Source organism: Rhinopithecus roxellana, chromosome 15 (assembly GCF_007565055.1).
Source record: "Rhinopithecus roxellana isolate Shanxi Qingling chromosome 15, ASM756505v1, whole genome shotgun sequence".
NCBI classification, from domain to species: domain Eukaryota; kingdom Metazoa; phylum Chordata; class Mammalia; order Primates; family Cercopithecidae; genus Rhinopithecus; species Rhinopithecus roxellana.
The window spans coordinates 7,578,433-7,605,572 of NC_044563.1; the positions used below are offsets into that span (position 1 = coordinate 7,578,433).

The window sequence follows — 27,140 nt, forward strand, 5'->3', positions numbered from 1 at the left end:
AATTATGATGTTACATTTCAGGTCAAAGGATGCTGAGATTTATAATGTTGGTGTTTTCAAAAAAACCCCAGTAGGATCTAATATAAAACAGATATAAATAAAATGAAGATAATTGAAGGAGGATTGGAGGTCTGCCTCCCTCCCTCATCAGCAGCCCTGAGGACTTCTGCTCAGAGTTTCTGAAAGTGTCAGCCTCTAGAAGTCACCTGGGGAAATTGTTAAAAATGCAGATTCCAAGGTCTTGCCCCACTGCGTTAGACTTGAGAATTTGCATGTTTGACAAGACCCTACAGTGACTCATATGCATTCTTACATTTCCAGCTACAACAGATCTCAATGGACTAGATTGGGGTTAGGATACACATATTTTTAATAGTGTTCCAGATAATTTTGAAAGTTAATCTAAAATTTGGAAGCCATGGAAATAAATACTCTCAAAAGTGACCATGCCTGAGGCACGATCTCAGAGTATGATCCTGGGGTCAGCAGCATCAGCAGCACCTGGAAACTTTCAGAATTGTAAATTCTTGGTCCTCCGATTCCCAGCCCTGAATAAGACTCTCCAGAACACAGTTCAGCTATTGGTGGATTAACAAGTGCTGCAGGTGTTTCTGATGCTGCTAAAGTTTGCAAATCATTTCCCAACAATTCAATAAACATGCATTGACACTCTGTGAACATTCTGTTCTAGGAACATTGAGGGCCTGAAGAAGTCACAGTTCTCAAAGATTTGTCAATGGTGCTTTGTTTGCAGCCTGATTTTGGTTCTGGAGTGGTCAAGAGAATGTCAAATTCAGCAGGGAGAAAAAATTCTATGTGTGAATATAAAAATTGTGGTTTTTATAAAGAGTTTTAATTTTGTTCTTTATACTTTCTGTATTTTCCAAACATTAAACAATTTAAATTGGCAAAAACAATACATTCCTGGAAAATATGAGCCATTGGCAAAAAGTGATTTGTAAATGTCATCAGCTGGGTGTGGTAGCGGGTATAAAAGTATCCAAAGCAGGGCAACCGCTTCCAATTTCCTGAATTTTTCAGGGGTCATTAGTTGGCAGCTGACATCATGAAGGATTTTGCGGGGTTACAATCGTCTTTCCTTCTGTGCGTGATTTTGACTCTTTCTGAGCAAAAGTCAGGTACGAGTGACCCTTCTATTTTGTTGTTCGAAGGCATAGTTTCTTAGCGGTTGCGGGCCTTTTACTGTTTGCTGTTTTGAGTAGAAGTGACTTTCCAGTATAGTTTTCTGACTTCTGTAGTGGTATTGCTTTCTCTTGTTTGCTCTCTACCACCCCGCAAAGCAAGTGATTTATCTAGTTTATCCTAATGCTTAGGAAAGAGCTAGTTTTATTCTTCCTCTGGATTTAGGTATTTTCTGTTGTGTTTTCTCACCCTATTCACCCTATCTGTGGAAAAATATTTCTCTGTTTATGGTTTCAACTTGCTCTTCCGCCTCCCACCCTGATCTCCCACTCATAATCCTGCCACCTGCCTCCTGTCCTGCCCTGTTGCCTCCTAAATGGTCATGAGTTAGTGATTATAAATCAGACTGTGAAAATAAAGTTCTTCATTCTTTCTCCTTTCACTTCTTATTCTCCCTAAGTCATAAAGTTGTTACCATTAATATTAATCATTTTGTTTACATTCCACTTACTTTTTCCATATTTTACAGTAATCTTTTCTCATGGAAACTATATATTTTTCTTTATTTAAAAAGTTACTGAATAGAAATACTACATATAGAATACATGTAATTTTGTTATTTCTAGTTTTTTTCTTCCTGAAAATACAGTGATGAATTGCTTTATCTGTGGGACATGTTTTTGTCTAAAAACGTTTTTCGGATATGCTTCTGGTAGTAGAATTAATGGACACAAAATGAAGAAATGCTGTTGTAGCACCACAGCTGTGAATGTTTTGCATTGACAGACTCACCACACAAGGTTTTCATCTGAGACTATCTTCGTTGTGCATCATAGAAGGATACAGGGTGGAGACAGAGCAGGCGCAGATCTTCATCTTATTGGCAGGTCTAGCAAATGCCCCAGGGTACAGTTTCCCTTGTCTCTTCACCCACGTGGGACGTAGAAGTCTGCCAGGGATGAGAGTCAGAGGTCATAGAACCTGCAGCTTCAGTGCCCTATGAGTCATTTACACCGGCCTTGCATCCTGGGGACAAAGCCAACTTGATTGTGGTGTATAAGCTTTTTGATGTGCTGCTAGATTCGGTTTGCCAGTATTTTATTCAGGATTTTTGCACTGATATTCATCAGGGATATTAGAGTTTATCCTCTAAGAACTAATGAAAAGGAAACCATTTGGAATATGAAGCTTTACATCATTAGAACCCTGGAGTGAGGTTGGTTTGCACAGTTTCTCTGTGCAATGATGAGGTATTTATCAATGCCATTTGACCATTACAGATGCTCTACCCAAATCCCCTGGGGACCCCCCTTACTATTTCTGTTTGCCCCCTCCCTGCTTGTGTGTGATCTGGCTTTCAGTGATACCAATTGGGCTTGGAAATTTAACAAATACTTCCCACTCTCATGATTGAGTGATTTGGGAGCATGAAAAGCCAGCTCTGTTTCTTGAATCAGGGATAAACTTGGAGGCAGGATTTAACTTTGGAGCTCACTTGAGGGTCCTACTGAGGCTAGGACTCTGCCTTAAATAGCCTTCCTGCTTGTTGTCTTTACCTTCTATGTCCTACTTTTCTCCCATTCCCTTACTGGGGACACTTCTATAATAAATCACCTTCACGTAAGTATCCTTGCCAAGTCCTGCTTTTGGGAAATCCAAGTAAGACATGCTAAAAATGAGTTAAACAGAGCTCAGGGGTGATTGTGCCCATGATCACGTAGCTAGGGAATGGCAAGTCAGGACTTGAACATACCTTCTCACCTAACTGCCACCCCACAGATCAGGGAATGCTTGCAGAAACAGGAATAGTAGCCAAATGACTCAGTTTTCAACTCTTTAAGGTCAAATTAAAAAAATCTTAGCCTAAGTTGTTCTTTATTCTACATAATACCTAACTTTCCCCCCCTAATTCTGAGTGCTTATATAAATCAAAAGGCTTGAATGGGAATAACTGTAATAAAATATTTTTTAAAAGACAATAATTTAGATGTTTTCTGAATATACTATGGCCCTATGACTTTTGGGGACATCCCTGAAACTTTGCTATATCTTCAGGATCAATGGATGAATGCTATTAACCTTTTAGTAGTTTATGAACAACAACTTTTAAAAGATCCAGGATTCTCAGTTTATGCTTGTAAGAGATTGTCTTGGGGATTTTGTTTAGCTTATCAGAGCTAGCATTTTCTGTTTAGAACACATTTTCCTGTGGTAGGACTTTTTTTTTTTTTTTGAAGTAACACCCCTAAATGGAAGTGTGTTAATCCTTAAAAAAAAAAAAAAAGGCAAGTAGAAGGCAGAGAGGTAGCAGTGGTAGTAAATCTACTACTGCTAAAGTAGAAGGAACAAAAATGAATTGAGACAAAATGAGACTTACTGGTTTATGTTTAAATGTAATCTGATGTGCAAATTGTGTCTTCTTTAAAACTTTCAGCTCATCATCTTTGGATACCACTTCAAGCTCTATCCATAACAATCTTACAGAATTCCAAAATGACCCTCCCTCTACCAATTCTCATTCTCCCTGGAACTTAACCAACCCTAGCTTATTTGGATTGACTCGGATTCCATATTTTCAAGACTCCTCGGTGAGGATCCTTAGAAGAGACAAAACGTGGCAGTGTCCACATAGAAATGATCATATTGACATAAGGAAGAAAAAGCTCAAATCTCTACTAAGGAGGGTATTTGTTGTTTAAATAGTGTCTATGTAATGAGTCTCACATTACATTTCAATCGTGTTTAGAAAAAAATGCTACTTCCATGTGTCTATATATATCCTGGTCTTGTCAATAAGTCTCCCTTTACCCTAGTTATGACAAATAGATGAAAATCTCTAGTGTAGTTTAAACATAATCTGAGTCAATAAACTACTCACTTTAAGTAGTGCTCAGACACTTGAATAAAAATTTTCAAGTCTTTCAACCCTTCCCTCTAATCCCTGACACACAGTAGGTCCTCCATGTTCACCGGTCAATGTATTAGTCAATGTGTTTTCTGTGCCAAGTTTATCAAGTGGTTACATTGGAAACTTTTCATTAACTACCTTTCTTTTTTCTCTGTAGGTAGAGGCATCTCATCCATCACTTCTACTTAATATGTCTCATCCATTAGTCCATGAGAGTGTAAATGTAGCTATGTTCTAGGTTCTTTCATGGCAATCCTGATAACTCTGTTGCTATAGCTTACTTAAAATTTAATTTTTGAACCACTCACTACAGATTTATCAATTTTTGGTGCCACTTCCTGAGAGGACATTGGGTTGGGATAGTGCCCAGTGCTTCATATATTTTTAAAAAGTGTTCCTTTTAAACACAGGCCATGCTGCCCTTGCATAGTCTCTTATAACATGATGTCTAAGTATAATTTTTATGTGGAGTTGATCTTACAAATAAAATATGCTGTGCCTTTGCTTCTTGATGACTGGGTTATAATCTCAAAACAGAACCTAGGCTGGGAGGTAGGCATGGAAGGGTCTCTGTCCTCCACCTGCTATTAGTGTACAGTCATGTTTTAAATACAGTAGACTGATAATAATCCTACATGGTTGTTTCATTCCTTTAAGAAAGATTTAGTATCCATGACAGAAATGAACACCATTGGATCAGCCAGGAAATAAGAGTATAAAGTTTGACCTCCTGTAGGCCCATGGCTTTGGGAAACTGGTAGCAGAATATTTCTGTATCTTTCTTCAAGATCAATAGGGTGAGATGAGTTTTTATTCTTGGCACTCTAGGAACTAAACCTTTAGTGATCCCTTAGGACCATCCTTCTTTATTTCAATGACTACTCTCCAGTTAGTAATAACATCATTCTGAAACATGTTCATGAGGATCTTCTTGAGATATTTCTAACAAAACCTTGAGGGCTCAAGTCCTGCCTGTGTGATCCTATTCATATTGGGAAACCTTAGTCAATAGGGTTTATTGACTAGATATTTGTTATTTGAAAATAACTGGGTGAAGATAGACGTCTTTTAATCTCCATCAGTGTTTTCCTGCTGGCAGAACCTAAATGGGAGGCTGGAAAATCTAATTTTTGAACTCTTGGCTCCAACATTGTAGGGCAGAGAAAGGCACAGGTGGTAGTGAGACAACAGGCAACGGACACACGTAGGCTTGCTGCACCAACACAGCTATTGTTTTCTGTTTTAGTAAGGGGACCAGCAAGGATTTGTGTGTTAATTAGGACTAAAGTTGGTTACAGTTCATAGAAATTGTTCAGTGTTTCCTAGAAAATATTACTTGACATTTTCATCATCCTTTAAATATAAACAGTATATATATACCCCTCCTGTCCTTCTCCTTCAAAAAACTCCAGTAATTTAAGAATGAAAACTAGCTGGAAAACTCAGAAAATGGTGGTACGAATGGGTAGTTTCCATTTCAGCAATGAAGACATGCAAGAACGTTTGTCTTAATCAGGACCAAGAGTGGATAGAGTTTGCATATTTAGTCTCTCTCTTTCATATATAGCATTCATTTGGAAGGAACTTATTACTTTCATTCATAAAATATTTCTTGTTTTTCCATTGTCCCTTAAGCCAAAAGCCCACCAAGTCCAGAATGGGAGCCAGGGGTGGTAAAGGCAGACAGAGAGTGACAACCCTAATCAATGTCCCAAAGCTGTGGTGCTTCATTCTTGAAAGGAGGATTGCTGGGCGTGATGGCTCACACTTGTAATCCCAGCACCTTGGGAGGCCAAGGCGGGCGGATCACCTGAGATCGGGAGTTAGAGACCAGCCTGACTAACGTGGAAAAACCCCGTCTCTACTGAACACACAGAATTAGCCGGGCGTGGTGGCTCATGCCTGTAATCTCAGCTACTTGGAAAGCTGAGGCAGGAGAATCGCTTGAACCCGGGAGGTGGCGGTTGTGGTGAGCCAAGATCGCGCCATTGCACACTCCAACCTGGGCAATAAGAGGGAAACTCCGTCTAAAAAAAAAAAAAAAAAGATTTAAAGTTCTAAAGAGAGAGGCTAAGAGGGGCGCGCGGCGAGCCAGTGGCCACTACTCTGCGGGCCGGCGGTGGCGGCGCCGGCAGCGCGTTCGAACGCTGGCGCGTAGACCAAGGCTTCGTATGCGAGCTCTGAGCGCTGAACCCGCTGCGCTCGCTGTGGCTCACGCTGGCCGCCCCTTCCTGCTGACCCTTCTGCTACAGCTCCTGCCTCCCGGCCTGCTCCTGGGCTGCACGCTCTTCCAGGACCTGATCCACTTTGGGAAAACCAAGTGTGGGGGGCCGCCACACCCCACCGCCTGCCGCGCCTTTGATGTCCCCACGAGATTTTTTTTTCCCACTTCTCCCACTTCTGTATCACCTCAGTGCTGTGGCATGGCTTCCTGCTTTGGTGCCTTACTCCGTCTCTGTTCCTGGGAGCATCTTTTCCAAGCTGGCTTTTTGGTTTGCTCAGAATTCTCGGGGCAGCACAGTTCCGGGGAAGGAAGCTGGCACTGTCTGCATTCTTAGTGCTGGTATTTTCTGGCTTACTGGGTGAGGTGTTAACTTTATTCATTTTATGCAGATGTCGTATTACAGTCAGCCAAGCACTAACGCTTTGCATTTATATGTACTGTGCTATGGGGGAAAGAACCGTATGATTAAATAAGACACATATCAAATGCATAGTCAATCATCCCCACCCCCATCCCTGGAGCTGTAATCCAAAACTGTTAAACTAAAAATCTTTTTAGTATATCTTTAAATACATGCATGGCAAGAACATTCAAAAGTTCTTACAACAATTCTGATAGGACATTTTCTCTCCCATCAATTAACACCACTTAATTAAGATTAATCTGTGGCCCAGTCTATTTAAATAAATGCCATATTTATTTTACTTATTTAGAACTTGCCATTCTCAGAAACAAAACCCTTTGTACATTGGAAATGAAAAGCGTATTGCAGTTTGGTGTTAATTTCCATGTGAATGTCATGTATAATTTTAAATAAATTATTTGGGGAAAAACGTATTTTATTTTTAGCATGCAATTTTATGCCCAGGTTAGACTAGGGATTTGGCTGATGTTCTGGAATCTCATTGTACTGTTAAGTAATGAGCATCCCCCATGACGCACCCTGTCAGGGGTTGTGAGAAAACTGCAGTGTTCAGTTTCCCGCCCGTTTCCTTTTCCTGCTGTCTCTCTCTCACTCATCTCTGCTTCTTACTTTCCCTTTTCCTTCTGTGCCCAAACATTACATTTCCAGGCAAAGATAAAAGAGGAAATAGTGATGTCCTGAAGGGGATTCAGAACAAAGTAGCATGGCCTTTGGTGAAAGCTTCACCTATGGGAAAGAATTGAGAATCGTGCTGTGCTTGCAATGTCAGAATCGCTACTGTTTTTTTATGTGTGTTGGTGAAAATATTCCATATGCCAAAAGGGAGAGCATCAGGGAGCTGGCAAATTCTTCACAAGGATCCAGAAATAGTTTAGAGTTGGAGAGTCATGATTTTCCCGTTGGCTTAGTTGAATGGCTGTAACCTCTCGTCTTCTACTACCACTAAGTTAGGGGGAATGACATTGAACTACCTCATTAGCAGCCTTGCCTGGATTAACTACTGATTGTAAAAGTTTACTGAAAATAGCCTTTGTTTTTGTTGAAGCTCATCCTACACACTAACATTTGCTTATGGTAAGCATGGATTATTTTGTCTCTGCCAAGCTGTGTTCTGTATTAGATTTTTACTTCAATATGTGGTTACTGCTAGAATTCCTACAAAAATGCCTTTGCAGATATTTTTGTATGTAGTTTAAAAGATATTTGGTTTAAGGAGCCTGCAACATTTGCATAAAGTGCCTGAAAACCCAAGAACCACTGATAAATGAGATCTCTCAAAATGAGCTGATATATTACAGAGGACCTTGAAACAGAAAAAAGTAAATATATATATAAAAAGTTCTAAAGAGAGAAGAAAAGCACTTCTGTTGATCCCCTGCCCCCCTGGATTGGTCCCATCCATGGGAAGTTATCTATATCTTATACATTTATGTACATATCTTCCATTTTTGAAAGATAGGGTTATAAAAGAATAAAAATTTCAGAAATAGTGTCTAGATAGGTAACATAAAAAAAAAGAAAAATGATGAAAACTGAGGTAGTTTGGAAAGCCTAAACCATTTTTTTGAGGGTACAGTCCATATTTAGCCAAAGCACAAATGTACATCTTCTAATTTTCAGAAGAATGCAGAAGTTTGTTATAAAATTTCCTGCTTTTTAATGTTGGTTATTAAAACATTTAAAAAGCAATAGTAATAGGAAAGAGTCATCAATATTTGATCTTTGATAATAAAATAAATGAAGCAAAATGACTGTCATATGGTAGCTGCTCAACACATGTTACTTCTGTTTTGCACACTAGTTCCAAAATAGTTGCTGACTGCACGACAGCTATTTTGGTTGCTAAGCCCTGAACTTCCCCTCACACTCAGGCAGACTCTGGGAGTATTAGCTTTATTGTCTGCCTTGAAGTTTCTATTTCTCTAAGGAGCTTTGTGAGTCTATGATGGTTCTTCAAAGTACATCTAACACAAAACATTAATCTTTGCCAACCATTCATGTTGTATCTTACTACTTGTTAACCCTTTACTCTTTTAAGAAATTGGCCATGTGTAGAAGTAGAACATGCTTCCTTGCTTTGCCCTACCATTGCCTGATATATTCGTGTAAGTAGTTCCAGACACTCCAGGGAGTTCACCTATGGAAACTTCCAGAAGAGCCTCCCCCTATGCCATTCTGGCTTGAAGCTTCCTCATATAAGGTGTTGCATCATTTGCAATGAGTAGGAAAACATGTAACAAAGAAGTCTCCAGAGTCATCTGATTTCAGTATCTAATCCCTTCAATCACTGGGTGACAGAGTTTAGTCACAGAAAGCCATCAACTTATGATATTTGAGATAATTCAATGTCTGTCTGACATTTAAAAGAATGAGGCCAAATAATTTTTTATAGTAATAGACATATCTGGAACAGCCAGATGCTCTATTGCATCCCTAAACTGATCCCACAAAGGGCCCTGTGAGTCAGTTGACCTGTGCATGACATCCTCTCAGGTATTTCAAAAGTCCCCGAGAAGCCTTGGGGTTCATGGGCACCGAAAGCAGCTATTTGATTGTATGGGACACACATTTACTTTTTAGTACCAAAGTTGTCATAAAATGTTATTTTCTAGAGGCTAAGTGATAGTGGTGGAAAAGTTTTCTTTTGGTGTATGCTTGTTGTAGGAGGTAATTTCTTATACTTGAGCAATGTGACAGGCATCAAATCATGTGAGGCATCCCAAATCTTAACCTCCTTCTGTTTCCTGAACAGTCCTTGCTGTGAGCTTTAGCAAGATGAAGCCCCTATGCCGTTAAAAGGGTGGATTCTTTATCTTTCCTTGTTTTTTACTACTTCTGGGCTATTGTCAGATAGGTGAGAAACTTGGGTTTATGGTGGTTTGATTGCATGACTGCCAAGGGATGGGGTTTCTAGTCTGGTGTTATTGACAGGATCATTTGTTGCTAATACCCAAGGCCAGAGGGTCTCAGTCTGACCAGTTAACTGGTTAATGTCTTTGGAAAATGGTGTTTTTTTCAAGTTCATCACTCTATTTGGTTTATGCCTCATCCTCCTTTTTAACACCTTCCTGAATTCTTTTGAACTATCTTCTCAGCCCATCTCCTTTCCTTGGTTTTCCATTTTAATGCTCTGATCAAACTTCTACTTTAAATCTTTCTCCCTTTGACACCAAAGGTCTGACTGTTCCTCTAAGTCTGTCACATTATTTTGTGATCTGGTGAAGTGTGAGTGATCTCTCTCAGGTAGCTAAAGAAACTCTGGCTAAAGAGAGAACTCAGGTGCCATTAGCGTGTTTTCAACCCTTCCTTCAAACCTGGAGAATTATTTTTTTGGGAGGCTGCCATGGACTAATTGGAGGATTCATTAATTCCTTTTTTTACTCTCACACTCATTCAGAAAATACTTGAGTACTCGTGACATGTCAGGTACCGTGCTCAGTGCTTGGAATTCAAAAGGGTGTGGCTCCTGTCTTAGGGGAGTTTGCAGTCTAGTGGGGGAGACAGACATTAATTGAATCCTCCATATGTAAACTGCTAAGGATCAGAGTACAGGGAAATGTGGATACCTCAGCAGGAGGCTTGACCCACTCTGGAAGGACCATTCTCCTTGGGAAATGATGAGTTAAGATCTTCAGCAAAAGTAGGAGTTGAGTTGGTTGATGTGCAGGGGAATGAATGGGAGGGAAGTGCCAGGCAGTGGGAACAGAAGGTACAGGAGACCCGAGGTGGGGATGTATGTGAGATGGTGCAAGATAAAGAGTATGGTGGGATCATGGAGAAAAGGAGGAGCTGCCTTGAGATGAGACTTGCTTAGTAGGCAGTGCAGAGAGGGCTGGAGGTGGCAGTGGCACAAAGACAGGCCATTCTCCTTTAGCTTACTTTTTTTTTCTTTTTTTTTTTTTGAGATAGAGTCTTGTTCTGTCATGCCCTGCCTGGAGTGCAGTGGTGCGATCTCGGCTCACTGCAACCTCTACCTCCTGGGTTCAAGCGATTCTTCTGCCTCAGCCTCCTGAGTGGCTGGGACCACAGGTGCCTGCCACCACACCTGACTAATTTTTTTGTACTTTTAGTAGAGACAAGGTTTCACCATGTTGGCCAGGCTGGTCTCGAACTCCTGTCTCAGGTGATCCACCTGCCTTGGTCTCCCAAAATGCTGGGATTACAAGCATGAGCCACCTTGCCAGGCACCTTTAGCTTTTGACAATGGTACACCTTGTCAATAACAATGACACATTTGCCTAGTGCCTGGCCCACAATTGTGATTTTGTGATCCTATTGCTAGTGATCCTCAAAGTGTGGTCAGTGGGGCATCTAGTTTGAGTGGTGGCAGAGAATACTTACAGGCCATAAAAAGCAGAGAACAACAACAACAACAACAACAACAACAACAACAACAAAAACCCCAGAAAACTCAGGTTGTAGAACCAGGAGAAATAATAGGATAAACTCTAAAAGAATTGCCTAATCGGCATCTCCACTGAGAAGTAGCAGGTATCTTAAGAAGTTGAGAACTGAGGTCGAGCATGGTGGCTCATGCCTGTAATCCCAGCACTTTGGGAGGCCAAGGTGGGCAGATCACTCAAGGTCAAGAGATCAAGACAATCCCAGTCAACATGGTGAAACCCTGTCTCTACTAAAAACGCAAAAATTAACTGGGTGTGGTGGCGCACGCCTGTAGTCCCAGCTACTCAGGAGGCTGAGGCAGGAGAATCGCTTGAAGCCAGGAGGCGGAGGTTGCAGAGAACAGAAATCATGCCACTGCACTTCAGCCTGGCGTCAGAGCGAGACTCTGTCTCAAAAAAAAAAAAAAAAAAAAAAGTTCAGAACTGAATTTATAATTTTGTCCCCAACCCCAGCCTGTTCCCCTCCGGGCTCCCCTCCTGTATCTCAGTACATGGCAGCTGTGTTCATCTCTACACCATATTCAGTCTGTAAGAAAGTTCGGTGCCTTCTACCACTACTAACATGAGACAGGCTGCTGTATTTCTCAGTTAGATAATTGCAGCTGCCGCCTAACTGGTGTTTTTCCCTTGGTCCTTGAGAATCTATTAAATATTCTCAAGACAGCAGCCAGAGCCATTCTGTTAATACCCAGTGTATTTATTTTCCAAAACTGCTGTAACAAAGCACCACAAATTGGGGGACTTAAAACAATAGAAATTTATTCTTTCACAGTTCTGAAGGCTAGAAGTTCAAAATAAAGGTGTCAGCAGGACCATGCTTCCCCTGAGAATCTTTGTAGAGTCCTTTCTTGCTTCTTCCTAATTTCCAATGGTGTCTGCCAATCCTTGGTTTCCTTACTCTGCAGCCATATCACTGCAATCTCTGCCTCTTACCACATGGTGCTTTCCTTTGTGTGTCTGTGTCTTCACGTGGCTGTTTTCCTTCTTCTTATAAGGGCATCAGTTACATTGGATTAAGGGCCCACCCTACTCCTGCATGACCTCATCTTAACTAACCACATAGGCAATGACCCTATTTCCAAACATGGTCATATACTAAAGTACTAGGGGTTAGGTCTTCAATATATCTTTTTGGGAGACCCAATTCAGTCTATAACACCAAGTTAGATCGTGGCATCCTCTGCAGAAGACCCCTCATTGTATCTATCTGGCTCACAGTAAAAGTCATATAGTCTTTATTATGGCCCTTAAGGCCCTAGCACTCTGTTTGTCTTGTCTCCCAGGGAAGAGGGCTAGAAAATGCCAGCCCTTATCTACTTTGCTGCTCCATCCTCCTAATTCAGCTTTAGCTACCTGATGTTCCTGCCATTCACTGAATGCATGCTCCTGCCTTAAGGCCTTTGCGTCTGATATTCCTTCTGCCTGGAATTCTCCTTGGCCCTCTGGATTACTCTGTTTTCATGCTGCTAATAAATACATACCTGAGACTGGGCAATTTACAAAAGAAAGAGGTTTAATAGAATGACAGTTCCACGTGTGTGGGGAGGCCTCACAATCATGGCAGAATGTGAAAGGCACGTCTCACATGGCAGCAGACAAGAGAGTTTGTGTGGGAAACTGCTGTTTCTAAAACCATCAGATCTCATGAGCCTTATTTACTATAATGAGAACAGCATGGGAAAGACCCTCCCCCATGATTCACTTACCTCCCACCAGGTTCCTCCCATGACACTTGGGAATTGTAGGGGTTACAATTCAAGATGAGATTTGGGTGGGGACACAGCCAAACCATATCATTCCACCCCTGGTCCCTCCCAAATCTCATGTCCTCACATTTCAAAATCAATCATGCCTTCCCTACAGTCCCCCAAAGTCTTATCTCATTTCAGTATTAACTCAAAAGTCCACAGTCCAAAGTCTCATTTGAGACAAGGCAAGCCCCTTGTGCCTATAAGCCTGTAAAATCTAAAGCAAGTTAGTTACTTCCTACATACAATGGGGGTACAGGTATTGGGTAAATACAGCCATTCCAAATGGGAGAAATTGGCCAAAACCAAGGAGCTATAGGCCCCATGCAAGTCCAGAATCCAGCAGGGCAGTCAAATCTTAAAGCTCCAAAATGATCTCCTTTGACTCTGTGTCTCACATCCAGGTCACACTGATGCAAGAGGTGGGCTCCTACAGTGTTGGGCAACTGTGCCTCTGTGGCTTTGCAGGGTACAGCCTACCTCCTGGCTGCCTTCATGGGCTGGCGTTGAGTGTGGCTTTTCCAGGTACACAGTGCAAGCTGTTGGTGGATCTAACATTCTGGGGTCTGGAGGACTGTGGCCGCCTTCTCACAGCTCCACTAGGTGGTGCCCCAGTAGGGACTGTGTGGGGGCTCTTGTTATGCCCAGACCGTTTATTCCCCGAAGAAGACCACCAGAGTCCAGAGTCAAAGCCAAGTGGCAAGGATCTTTACTGCAAGTTCGAACTTGGTCCCTCTGCTCCACAGCATACAAGAGGGCCCCGAACGATGCATGTGCTCGCTTTTTATAGCCCGATGTAAACAGGATATATAAGGTTACAGAGAAACAAGGGAATTCTTTGGGTTACAGCATTACAATTGGTTAACATTTTAAGTTATACATTTAGCAGTTTTTTTATTGGTTCCCGCGCTTTCAGTAAAACCACTCCACAAACGGTTGTGACCTTATCGGGGACTCTCCAGGTGGTGTTTTTCTAAAGTTGAGACAAATGGAGGAATGTTTGCACTGGGCCCAGGAAGTTGAGACAAATGGAGGAATGTTTATACTGGGCCCAGGACTGAGATATATGGAGGAATGTGTTTGTACTGGGCCCAGGACTGAGATATATGTTTGATTTCTTACACTCTGACCCCACGTTTCCCTTCTGCACTGCCCTAGCAGATGTTCTCTATGAAGGCCCTGCCCCTGGGGCAAACTTCTGCCTGGGTAACTAGGTGTTTCCATACATTTTCTGAAATCTAGGTGGAAGTTTCCAAATCGCAGTTCTTGACTTCTGTGCACTCACAGGCTCAACACTACACGGAAGCTGCCAAGGCTTGGGGCTTGCATCGTCTGAAGCCATGCCCAAACTCTGCATTCAGCCATGGCTGGAGTGGCTGGGATGCAGGGCACCAAGTCTCTACATTGCACACAGCATGGGGACCCTGGGACCCCAACCCACAAAACCACTTTTTCCTCCTAGGCCACAGGGCCTGTGATGGGAGGGGCTGCCGTGAAGACCTCTGATGTGCCCTGGAGACATTTTCCCCATTGTCTTGGGGATTAACATTTGGCTCCTCATTAATTATACATATTTCTGCAGCCAACTTGAATTTCTCCTCAGAAAATGGGATTTTCTTTTCTATCACATTGTAAAGCTGCAAATTTTCCGAACTTTTATGCTGTGCTTCCATTATAAAACTGATTGCCTTTAATAGTATGCAAGTCATCTCTTGAATGCTTTGCTGCTTAGAAATTTCTTCTGCCAGATACCCTAAATCATCTCTTTCAAGTTCAAAGTCCCACAAATCTCTAGGGCAGGGGCGAAATGCTGCCAGTCTCTTTGTTAAAATGTTAAGAGTCACCTTTGCTTCAGTTCTCAACAAGTTCCTCATCTCCATCTGAGATCACCTCAGCCTGGAATTCCTTGTCCATATCATTATCAGTATTTTGGTCACAGCCATTTAGCAAGTCTCTAGGGAGTTCCAAACGTTCCCACATTCTCCTGTCTTCTTCTAAGCCCTCCAAATTGTTCCAACCTCTGCCTGTTGCTCAGTTCCAAAGTTGCTTCCAAGTTTTCAGGTATCTTTTCAGCAGTGCCCCACTCTACTGGTACCAGTTTACTATATTAGTCCATTTTCATGCTGCTGATAAAGACATGCCCCAAGACTGGGTATAATGTACAAAAGAAAGAGGTTTAATAGACTTACAGTTTTACATGGCTGGGGAGGCCTCGCAATCTTTGTGGAAGGTAAAAGGCAGGTCTCACATGGTGGCAGGCAAGAGAAGAGAGCTTGTGCAGGGAAACTCCCAGTTTTAAAACCATCAAATCTCGTGAGACTTATTCACTATCATGAGAACAGCACAGGAAAGACCTGCCCCCATGATTCACTTACCTCTCACCAGGTTCCTCCCACAACGTGTGGCAATTGTGGGAATTACAGTTCAAGATGAGATCTGGGTGGGGACACAACCAAACCCTTTTCCTCTATGATCAGTTCCCTTGACAACTAAAGAACTCTGCTTAAATGAGGCCTTCCCTTACTCAAAAATTACTTAAAATCCCATCCCCTGTACTACATTAAACTTTTTACCTGCCTTATTCATAGTATTTATCACCATCTAATGTGATATATAATTTGCTTATTTTTTATTGTCTGTATTCTTTCATTATAATGTCACCTACATGAGATTTCCAGTGCATAGAACAGAACTGGCACATGATATATTTCATTTATTCTAACATGGGCAGTTGTTTACACAGTAAAAAAAATCAGAATTCTAGAAAGTTTGTAATCAGCTATATATAATGATTGGTCAGTGGACAGGAATGCTGTAGCTGTCATCGTTTGCACATGGAGAACTTGGTCTGAAACTTTCTGTTGGCACCTCTTGGTAAGGTCAGAGAGTGCTGGCATGAAAATTTGAGAAATAAGTACCACCAGTTGGCATACAACCTGGAGATAAGAATGAAGCATTCTTTTAAGAGATATTGCATCACCAATGGTGGTGATGGCTCAAAGAGAGATACATTTGTGGGGAAACAGGAACATTGATGACTGTGATCCAAGAAGTGATTTAGAAGAGTGAGACTCACTGTAAAAAGATTTTAGGATTACTTTAACCAATAAATTTTGTTTATACTTGCTTTTGTATGCGGCACAAGAGTGATATGATTAAAAATGTCCATAAGAGCTCTTTCAATTTTTATAAAATGATTCGAAGACTAAGTAGTAAAGTGTGCCTGATTCATTAGTAGCTCCTTTAATCTTAAAGATAGAAAGTTTCCTTAATCTTTGTATGAAAAATAGTGGTATAGTTAAACCTTAGATTCAATGAAAAATGGGAGGAGATGCTCAAATATTTGTTAGACGAGTGAATAAAAATTCACCCCAGACTTTTTTTTTCTCTCTCTCTCCTAAGGGCCCTGTGGATTCCTTCCTCTAAACCCATTAAACAGTGCCATCTGCAGGGAAGGCAGCTCATGACATCCTGTTTGGATAGATGTGCAGTAACAGCATGGAAGGTAGAGCTCTTTTTTTTTTTTTTTTTTTTTTTTTTTTGGCTACAGGGTCTTGTTCTGTCACCCAGGCTGGAGTGCAGAGGCCTGATTTCAGCTCACTGCAACCTCCATCTCCCAGGTTCAAGCGAGTCTCCTGCCTCAGCCTCCCAAGTAGCTGGGATAGGCATGCACCACTATGCCTGGCTACTTTTTGTATTTTTAGTAGAGACGGGGTTTCATCATGTTGGTCAGGCTGGTCTTGAACTCCTGACCTCATGATCCGTCCACCTTGGCCTCCTAAAGTGCTGGGATTACAGGTGTGAGCCACTCTGCCTGGCTGGTAGAGCTCTTTATACAATACCACTACCCACTTTATCCTTTGAAACTTATAGAGGCCCATTTTTTAGAAGATATGAACTCAAAAAGCCAGAAATGACACTCAAGCTTTGAATTCTTTCTGTTCTAACATAGCTTCATGTTTAAACACTAGAAGAATAATAACAAGTAAAAAAATTGGCAATGCCACAATCCAAGTCTCTGTGAGTGTCTCTTAAAACTAGCAAGTTTATTTTGACTCATCCATGAGTCAGATCTAGGATGAGCAGTTATTATTTTTTAGGCAAGACTGAATTGGCACATCAGATAGATAAAGGAAAGAGAAAGAAAAAGTTAAAATGTTTGTTCAGCCTATATTTTTCTGGCTAACAGCCACTAGGAAAAGCTGGATCGAGAAAGATCTACATTAACTTTCTTGTGTTCTAGTAACTAAACTTTTAGGCAAAGCCTAAGACTGTCCTGTTTAAACCAACTCTTTCTATCTAGTAAGAAATTATAATGATATGGTATGACGGCAAAGCTATTTTGAGGCCTGGACTCTCCACTAACCACAGCACTTTAGGAGACAACAAGGTCTCTGCCACTATCCATTATCCTAAGTTAGCATGTGGGTGTTGGAGATGGGGGATGGCATGACAGCTCCATATGAGTATTAGGGAAATAATAAATGGAAAAGGCTGCTGCTGCTAAATCCCTATAATTATGTTTTGGTCTCTGGGTCAGTTCCAGGTCACTAGCATCTCAACTAGCCTAAAACCCATATAACACTTATTTGTAATTTTAATTTTTAGTTCTGTATTAATGGCATTTTATATACCCCCAGTCATAATGGAACTAGGGTGAATTTGGGCATCAAATCAGAAGTGCTGATTTTGCTACTGATAGAATCTCAGGCCTGTGTGCTGGCTGAATGCTCACACAGTGGTTGTAGATACTGTACTTTACCTTTTAGATGGTGAGGATGTTGAAAAGGCATTTTTTTTCATTTCCACATAGGTGGTCTTGTGACCATAAAATCAGTTTTACAATTAAAATAACGCCTAGATTCCTGCACTGCATCTTTTGAAAAGAGCTTTGTTTAGTAATCTCTATATGCAATAAAGGAATTGCATCTCTGTTTTGCATCTTTCACGGACTTTCTTCCTTCCCCTGGTGCCCTCTGCTGCATTCTTCTTTCTTTGACTGCCAGTCCTGGTTTCTGACAATGTAACCTCAGCTGGAACTTAGGTGATGATTTTGCTTTCCTTGTTTGGTTAAGTAAACTTGTAACCCCAGGAACATGTGGAAAAAAATAGGTATAAAGTGTGCATATTGTGTTCATAGGGATGTGGTGAAACATTTTCCAATCATTATGCTGCTTTATGGGTGCTATGACTTAAGATGCCTTAAGGGGATTTGAGCTACTAAATATCTAAGTTTCAGTTTGTATTTATGAGTGTGATTTAAGTCATTGGGAGAGTTTATTCTAATTAGCAAGTCTGCTTTGTTAGAAATTTGAAACATTTGAGAGAATCAGATATATTAAATATGTAACTATACTTAAAATATCTAAGGATATTGACATTAAGTGGCATCAAATGAGTAGGGAAGATACCATTTGTAAACTTGGATTAACTATACATTAATCAAAGAAAAAGTCAAAAAAAGTAATGATTTTAATACTTGAAAAAATAGGATTGACAGGTTGAGATACTTTAAAAAGTTTTACATATGTTTAATCAAAATAATACTTATTAGAACAAAATTAAGTTAAACTTTTCATGTGCAGAAATGCTGTAAGATAGTAAAATGTTAGTAACAAATATCACATACTTAAAATCTAGTTCCATAGAAATATGTGATCTGGGAAACTGCAGTTTCTTAACAAGCCTGTGCTATCTTGGAGAAAATGTTCGTCTAAAAGGTAATAGCTTCATGAAGGAATAAAGGGTTGATAGGTCCTGAGTATGGAAACAGGACATTGACAGCTAGGGACACCTTCTCCAAAAACGACTGGGTATCTTATGATGCCTTTGGGAAAAGGCGTCTACTGAGGTGGTCATATGACTATTCTTTTTTATTCTGTTTACATTCACTAGAAATTGTGGTAATTTTCCCTGGATATTGAATCCTAGATTGTTATTTTTTTAAGTCAGCATTTTGAACTTGAATTTTTGTCTACTGTTTTTTTTTTTTTTTGAGACGGAGTCTGGCTCTGTCGCCCGGGCTGGAGTGTGGTGGCCGGATCTCAGCTCACTGCAAGCTCCGCCTCCCAGGTTCACGCCATTCTCCTGCCTCAGCCTCCCAAGTAGCTGAGACTACAGGCGCCTGCCTCATCGCCCGGCTAGTTTTTTGTATTCTTTAGTAGAGACGGGGGTTTCACCGTATTAGCCAGGATGGTCTCGATCTCCTGACCTCGTGATCCGCCCGTCTCGGCCTCCCAAAGTGCTGGGATTACAGGCTTGAGCCACCGCGCCCGGCCTTGTCTACTGTTCTTATTACTCTCCAGTTGTAATGTGTCTGTATTAGTCTATTCTCACACTGCTGTAAATACATATCAGAAACTGGGTTACTTACAAAGAAAAGAAGTTCTGCAGGCAGTACAGGAAACATGACTGGGAGGCCTCAGGAAACTTACAATCATGGCAGAAGGCGAAGGGGAAGCAAGCATGTCTTACATGGTGGAGCAGGAGAAAGAAAGAGCGAAGGGGGAGGTGCTACATACCTTTAAACAACCAGATCTTGTGAGAACTCACTCACTATCATGAGAGCGGCAAGGGGGAAATCCATTACCATGATCCAATCACCTCCCACCAGGCCCCTACTCCAGCACTGGGGATTATAATTTGACATGAGTTTGGGAGGGGACACAAATCCAAGCCATATCAGTGTCTTTTTTAAAAAAGCTCTGGAATCTTTTCATATTTCTTGTTTGCAGCAGGAAAATTGTCTTTGTGCTGGCACTTTAGTTGCACCTTGTATAGGCATTGCATTTCTCCATCAGGTGGGCAGCTTCTGGAGGGTATGGTTTATGATACGAGCCATGGAACTCTTGATCATGTGTCCTGCCCTGCACTTCTTGTTATAAATGAGTCCTTTGATCTGGCCTGATGTTATCTGGGATCCATGCTCGTGGTGAATTAAATATTCTAAGCCCTTGGGTAGTAGTGTTGACTAAGGCCCTGCAGGCAAACCTATACCTGGTAGGCATATGATGTGGTCAAATTGTCACCAAGTTGCTGATTGGTCTCTTCCAGTGATATGTGGTCTCAGGGACTTAGGGTTATTGTCAGGTTGTACATTTGGTAGCAGCAGTAGCTCGATTAGTTTTGTTAAGTCAGAACCCATGCTATTGAGCCAGATATAGTCTCCATCTTTGGCACCACAGCTATTCTGTTCAGGTTCTTGTGCTAAGAGTGGAGTGGCTAATGACAGAAACTGGCCAATGTCAACTGGCCAAGTCATTTTGTCCACCTATATGTTTAGAAATTCTTCCATGGTGGATGCTCCCTGATGGTTATTAACAAGGGTTATGCTTTCATCTTCATGGTGGGAGATGCAAGACACAATTATTTGTTCTTTACAGAAAATGTCCCAGCATGTTCCAGACCACTGGACACAAAAATTTCAATCATGTTTGGGCCTCTGAAACTTTATAGGGTTTATCTCCTCTCTTTGGAGCTCAGGTGTCTTACCAATTCTTCCAGTGTACTGGCTACTTCTTGTTTATCCAGCTCAGTTAGTACAATATTGTCAGTATAGTGTGCCACTATGATACTCCTTGATACGTTCACATGGCCCATGTCTCTTTGGAATGTATTATGGGAGGGGGTAGGGGTCTTAATATAGCTTTGAGATAACACTATACCTGTATAGTGTTGCCTGTTCCAAGCAGATGCAAACAGTTTCTGATTGACCAGATCCAGAGCAGCAGTTGCATACTATGTCCTTGAGTTTGGGGTATCTTCTCTAGCAGAAATACCACCTTTGGCACAGAGCTGCAGTATGTAGTGAAGGTGGTATTATTTCCAATCTTCAGATGTACAAAGTCACTTTTAAGAAGGACTGCAGGTTTCAGGTGGGAACTTGTGAGTGTTAGAGTTGTGGCTCCAGAAAGGTCGAATTCTTGCCTCAGCACTGGGAACTGAGTACAGGAGAAACACTAGCAAATGGGTAACCAAAGTATCACTCCATTAGAATCAGGCACAGTAACTAAACTGATAAAAGTTTTTTATGAGCATATAAATTTCTATTTCATACCAACCTCCCAACCTAAAAGTTCCCACCAGGCAGATCTGTTTGGAGAGGCAGAGGAAGAGGAGGGAGAATGGGTAGAGAGAGAGAGAGTGAGCTCTTACTTGGGCTCTAAAAGAAGAAAGATTGCTCAGGTTTCTTAACGCAGGGGGACGGGTTAGAGAGAGAGGTAGCGTTTGGTTGCCTATGACTCCAAGCCTTCGTAAATATACCCCAAGGGGGTTCTGCCTTGCAAATGCGATAGGTATGTGCCAGTTCTAAGTTGGAAACTTTGGCCTAGCTTATAGAGTCTTTGCTCTTTCATATGATGTGTGTCACCCTTTAGCAACTTTGAAATGGGTAACTCTTACATTTTTGTTTTATTATGGACATTTTCAACCTTATAACAGCCTACATTTATGTATTGAATCCCCATATACTTACCACCAAGCCTCAAAGTTAGGGTATGTCAGTATTTTACCAGCCTCATTTGATTCTTTCCCCTTTGCAATTTTATCTCTTATGCCTACTTCTCTCTGTAGCTGTCATAGTATTTTCTTTCCTGCTGTTATAGCTACACTACTCTGAATGTTGCTGATGTTCTTTCCAATTCCTTTCTTCCCCTTCTCTCTTAAACTCATTTCAATTGGACTTTCACTCCCACCCTGCACCCAAACTGTTTTTTATGAAAATCACCAATTGCTCTCCACATTGTTTCACCAATTACCCTCCACATTTGCTAAGTCCAGGGATTGCTTTGCAGTCCTCATCTTGCTTCATCTGTCAGTAGCACTTGTCTATTTTCACTGCTAGTATTTTATCTTGACTTCCAGGCTGTCACACTTTCTTCATTTCCTCCAGTATAATGTCACCAACTTCTTGTTAGTGTTCGCTGGTTCCTCTTCATCTCCCTGACCCCTAACATTAGAATTCTTCAGAGCTCAGCCTTTGACACTTAATCCAACTTTTACTAAATTATAGACAGTAATGATAGACATCTAATGAGATAAAATAAACTTTACTCATAAACATTGTCTCATATAAAGTTAAAAATGAAGAGAGTGCCCACTAAAAAGGGATTGTGAAAAGGTACCTGGCTATTTCGTTTAAAAGTAAATAAATAATTATTTTCTCAAGTGGAAGACAACCTATGGAATAATTAGTCCCAGCTTCCTGAAAATGACTAAGTAGCTCATCTGATGCGTAATCCTTAAGCAGCGATGGAAATTGGTGTCAAGATAGGGTTTGGTCAGAGTTGTATCTTAAAAAAATATGCAATGATGTTTTGGAGGGGAAGAGAGGCAATTGGATAAGGGAGGCCAGTTAAGAATGTGTGGTTGAGATACCAGCAATGGTAAGAGAGTGTCATGTGGAAGAGCAGATAGTCCAAGGATGACTTGGTAGGAAATTCTAGTAGCTGACAAGTAGGAAAAAGTAGGAGGAGAAGAGGAAATACTAATTCTGAGAAACCTCAGAGAAAGTAAGAGAAACTTGAGTGGAACACCCTCTTTCACTGAATGGTATTAGCTGGACCCAAAGGGGGAAAAAAGCATGGGAGTAAGAAGAATTATTGAGTGCCAAACCTTTAGGATGGAGCCATCAGGTTCTAGCAACTACAAGCCCCATGACTCATGGTCACTGAGAAACTACCACTTCAAGGCACCGTAAGTCAAGGTCCACTCTTATACCCTGCCCAGAACACATCCAAGTCAAGGAAACAAGTAGAAATAGCAGTCCTCCTAATACTGCCAGGGTCTTCCTTATGCTGGATCATGGGCTAAGACCTCCTGAGGCAACAGCAGTTGGAAGGTGCTAGGAAGCCTGAAGTGGTTTTAGAGCCAGTGCCACATTCAGATGTATTCAATTAATCTCATTCAGCGACAAGAGAGAAAATCTTTCACATATTGTCAACTCCACCCCCTAACCTTTTCTCGATCACTTTGGTAAGGAAACCATAGTGTTATAAAGGGAACACAACAAAGCATTACGTAGTGTCCATAGAACTGTCATTTAAGCACTTTTGAAATGCTTAAATAGATGTCATCTGCTGGCCAATTTTTAATACTATATAAGCTCATTTAGAGATGCCACAAAACTTTGACCTGATGATGTATTTGTACTTCACTACCCACTGCTAAAGCCATTTTTTACAGTCTCTGAATTATATTGTATCTATCTATATAATAATAATATATATTAATCTTACATAAACACCCCGCACACACCCCCACACATGTGTGTGCGTATGTGCATGTAAGATTAAGAACTTATTTAGAATGCTAGTAGGAGCTGCACCAGTAGCTGCAGAATTTACCTAATATTATCAACCTGGAAAGGAGAAGCCAACAGGGCCATGAGGCCCAACCTTGACTACTTTTCAGTTTGCAAAAATCATCCTTGAAGTGTCCCATTCACTTAAGTCATTTCTGAATGTCCTCCTCAAGTCTAACCCTTAGATTTCTTTTTCTTTTCTAAAAAGATTTTACATATTCCAGAGACACTGTGGTGTGCGAAGCACTGATGGATGCTTCCGTGTGAACAATGTGTATCTCCTGGAGAGTCTGTTTAATCTGAAGATTCTCAAAATTCCTAATCTATGAAAAAAAGCTTAAATTTCCTTTAAGTTGATTCCTATGAATATATTTATTTCTCCAGTAGTGTTCCTTTTTATATACTGAGATTTGTACAAGCTCAAGAATATGCTGTCACTGTGTTTTGGGATCTTTGGGGTGTCAATTTTCTTTCTGGAAATTTCTGTGGCTGGTGGTGCCTTTGCCTGAGTTCTTGTCCTATGTCCAGGAAGAATGAGGTTCGCAGACAAGTGAAGGGTGAAGAAGACCAACAGGGGCTTTATTTAGTGTTAGAACAGTTCAGTGGAGACTGGCAGTAGGTAGCACCCCTCTGTAGGCAGGCAGGTTGTCTGTGGAGTGTTCAGCTTTCAGCAGAGAGGGAGCTCCTCTCTGCAGCTAGTCCTCTGGACATCTGCTGCTCTCAGCAGAGAGGAGGTCCTGGAGAGGGTAGCTCCTCTCCACAGATAGGTCGTTTGGTTGTCTCTGCAGGTCTCTGAAGCTCTCAGCAGAGAGGGTAGCTCCTCTCTGCAGCTGATCATCCTGTGTCTGCTCAGCTATGGCTGAACCCAGGGCTTTTATGGGCCTCAGAGGGGAGGAAGTATATGTCAATTGGCCCAGGGGTGGCCATGGGTGGGCTTGGAAAAGGTAACAGTTCCCACTTGGGTCTGTGGGACTAGCAGCCTGGCCCCCAGCCTTCAGGTCCTCCCTGATCCGAAGGAGGTACCTTACCAGAAACTCACTCCCTTTCACTTGGAATTCTGTCTGCCTCCCACTGTTCATGGTACCTGGGCTTGGCCTGACTTTGCTCCCAGATTGGAGCAGATGCCAACAGCAGGGAGAAGCCAGACAGCAGGGGCCAGCATTTCCAAGCCTGTGAGAGCAGAGTGGGGGGCCTGAGTGCAGGGATACCTGAGTCTGCAGCCACAGTTTGGGCAGTTGCAGCCCCACCCAGGAGGGCAGGGCTCCTGCCTGCTGTGTAGCATGAAGCCCCGGTGGCGCCTCCTTGCTGCTGCTGGGATAATAGCAGACAAACTGGAGTGGCTGCCACCATCAATTGTACCACAAGATAGTCAAAGAATGGATATGGCAAAATTTCCCAGACAGTCTATTAAGAGAATTATGTAATGACTTATTTGGACAATTTAAAATGGTATTTAAAATGTAAATAAAAAGGATGCCATTGTAGAAAGGAAAGGGCGATGCCTATGAATAATTAGAATAAAACTATATTTTAAGCATGCTGCTTCAGCTATAACCCTATACTATGTTATCTTTTGTCATTTCAGAAATAGTTAAAAAGCATCAGATAAGTAGATCTGAAAATGTCCTTAATTTTATAAAATGACTTAAAAGTTATATCAGGTGAAGCAAATCCAGTACCTAAGTTTTAAGTATATTTCAGTCAGAAGTTGGGGGCAGGGGAAGTACTATTGAAGACAGGTGGCTTTAAGAAAATTCATGAAATAATATAAAATGCAAACAAGACAAAAATGTTAAACATAAAAAATTAAAGTCTCATCTAATACATTCCTTGGTGATAGCCATTGTGATTAATTTTTCTAAAGTTTTTCACAGCATATGTATGCATTATATAAAATTAATATAAAATTTATAAAGAAGTTATATAAACTAATATATATTAATTATATTCTATCTTGTATTGTATTAATTATATTGTATCTTGCAGGTCTCTGAAGCTCTCAGCAGTGGGGGTAGCTCCTCTCTGCAGCTGATCATCCTGTGTCTGCTCAGCTATGGCTGAACCCAGGGCTTTTATGGGCCTCAGAGGGGAGGAAGTATATGTCAATTGGCCCATGGGTGGGCCATATATTCAATATATTATTGAATAATAATATATTAATATTCAATATATTATATATAATAATTATATAATAAATTATATACTATATATAATATATATAAAATTAACACCATAGCTCTTGCTAAGGAATGTATATACATACTATAGAAAACTTTGTATAAATCTGTGTATGTGTACTGTATATATACGTATACTATAGGTATGTGTGATAGGCATATATGTTATATATATATACTGTAGGTATATAGATTTACTTTGTTATTTTAATTGCTGACTATCAGTGCATTGTATTGATATACCACAATTGATTTAACTCATATCAGATGGTGGATTGTTGACTTGATTCTACTTTGCTAATATTGCAAAGAGTACAGTAATTGATATCTTTTAAGATAAACTGTTGCAATCTCATATCAGTATTTCTATGGGACAAAATAATATATTAGGAATTGTGACAAAGAATAAACATATTAAAACAGTATTTATTGCTAAATTGTCCCTGGAAATATATCAATTTACTTCATCATAGGAAGTAACTGATATTATTTCTTTTCTAAGAAAACCGTCATGACTGAATGTTAACAAATCTCTTAAACATTTTTCCTCAGAAGGGTGGAAATGATACCTATTTATTTAAATTTGAATTTTTTTTGTCTTTTGTTTTTGCTCAGCTAGTTTTTTTTTTTTTTTGTAGCACAGATCCTTTTCACAAAGGCAGACCGATCCCTGGGTTGTTTTTTCTTTATGGGTTTGATTTACGGGTCATTGAAAATGGTCTTATCTACTTAATTTATTAAAGTAGTCATTGGTTAGTTTTTAGGTAGTTTTTGTTACATTAAAAATCATTTAGAGGTAATTGTAAATTCATACACAGTTGTAAGGAACAACACAAAGAGATTCTATGTACTTTTCACCCAATTTTCCCCAGTGGTAACATCTTGCAAAACTAAAACACAATATCACAACCAAGATATTGCCATTGATATAGTCAAGACACGGAACATTTCCATCACCACAGTGATCCATAATAATGACCTTTTAAGAGCTACATCTACTTCCCTCCTGTCCCCATCCCCTTTTAAACCCTGGTAACCACTAATTTACTCTCTGTTTCCACTTTTCCATTTCAAGGGTGTTGTATAAATGGAATAATATAGCATATTACCTTTTGGGATTGGCTCTTTTCACTCAGCATAACTCCATGGAGATTCATTCAGAATGTTTCAATGAAGCAATAATTTGCTCTTTTTCTTGCTAAATAGTATCCCATGGTATAGATTTCTATAGTTCGTTTAGCCATTCATTCAAGAAAAAGTGGTTATCTAGATTGTTTCCAGTATTTTGCGACTATGAATACAACTGCTAGGAACATTGGTGTACAGGTTTTTGTGTGAAAATAAATTTTCATTTATTTGAGACATGCCCCTGACATATCATTTGCTTAATAGATATCTATTGGATAATTGAATTAATAAATTAGTGAGAAGAGAATAGAAAACAAAGTATACCACACGTGGTTATTTTCATTCATTTAGTAAAATACCTGTTTGTGAGAATTTACTGTTCCATTAAAGAGGTCATTAATAGGTCACATTTGTCTATAAAAACACGAATCTTATCACCACAGTTTGTATTCTCTGTGCTGAAGATCTCAGAGGCACTGCAGTGAACGCACAGCGGTACCAGCGGATATTTTAAAAATTTCAGGGAAACAGTGAGTGATACTTGACAACTGTCAGACATGATGCAAATGACCAGCTCAAGGTAGTCCACAGTCCCAACCTTTGGTGGCACTACATTATTTTCTATTAGTCCACAACTTTGTGCAGCTTGGGATTTAGTGGTTGCTGTGACGAAATACCAGGGCAG

General features: G+C 40.6%; 1 protein-coding gene across 1 annotated transcript in view; it reads left to right on the forward strand.

Annotated features, from left to right (window-relative positions):
• The first annotated feature begins 1,046 nt into the window (after nt 1-1,046).
• The window catches only part of LOC115893454 (oocyte-secreted protein 4A-like), a 64,936-nt gene continuing 38,842 nt past the window's right edge, over nt 1,047-27,140 (forward strand). The window contains exons 1-2 of the mRNA XM_030917155.1: nt 1,047-1,139; nt 16,253-16,355. The gene's annotated coding sequence lies outside the window, so the exon portion shown is untranslated. The remainder of the gene's footprint in view (nt 1,140-16,252; nt 16,356-27,140) is intronic.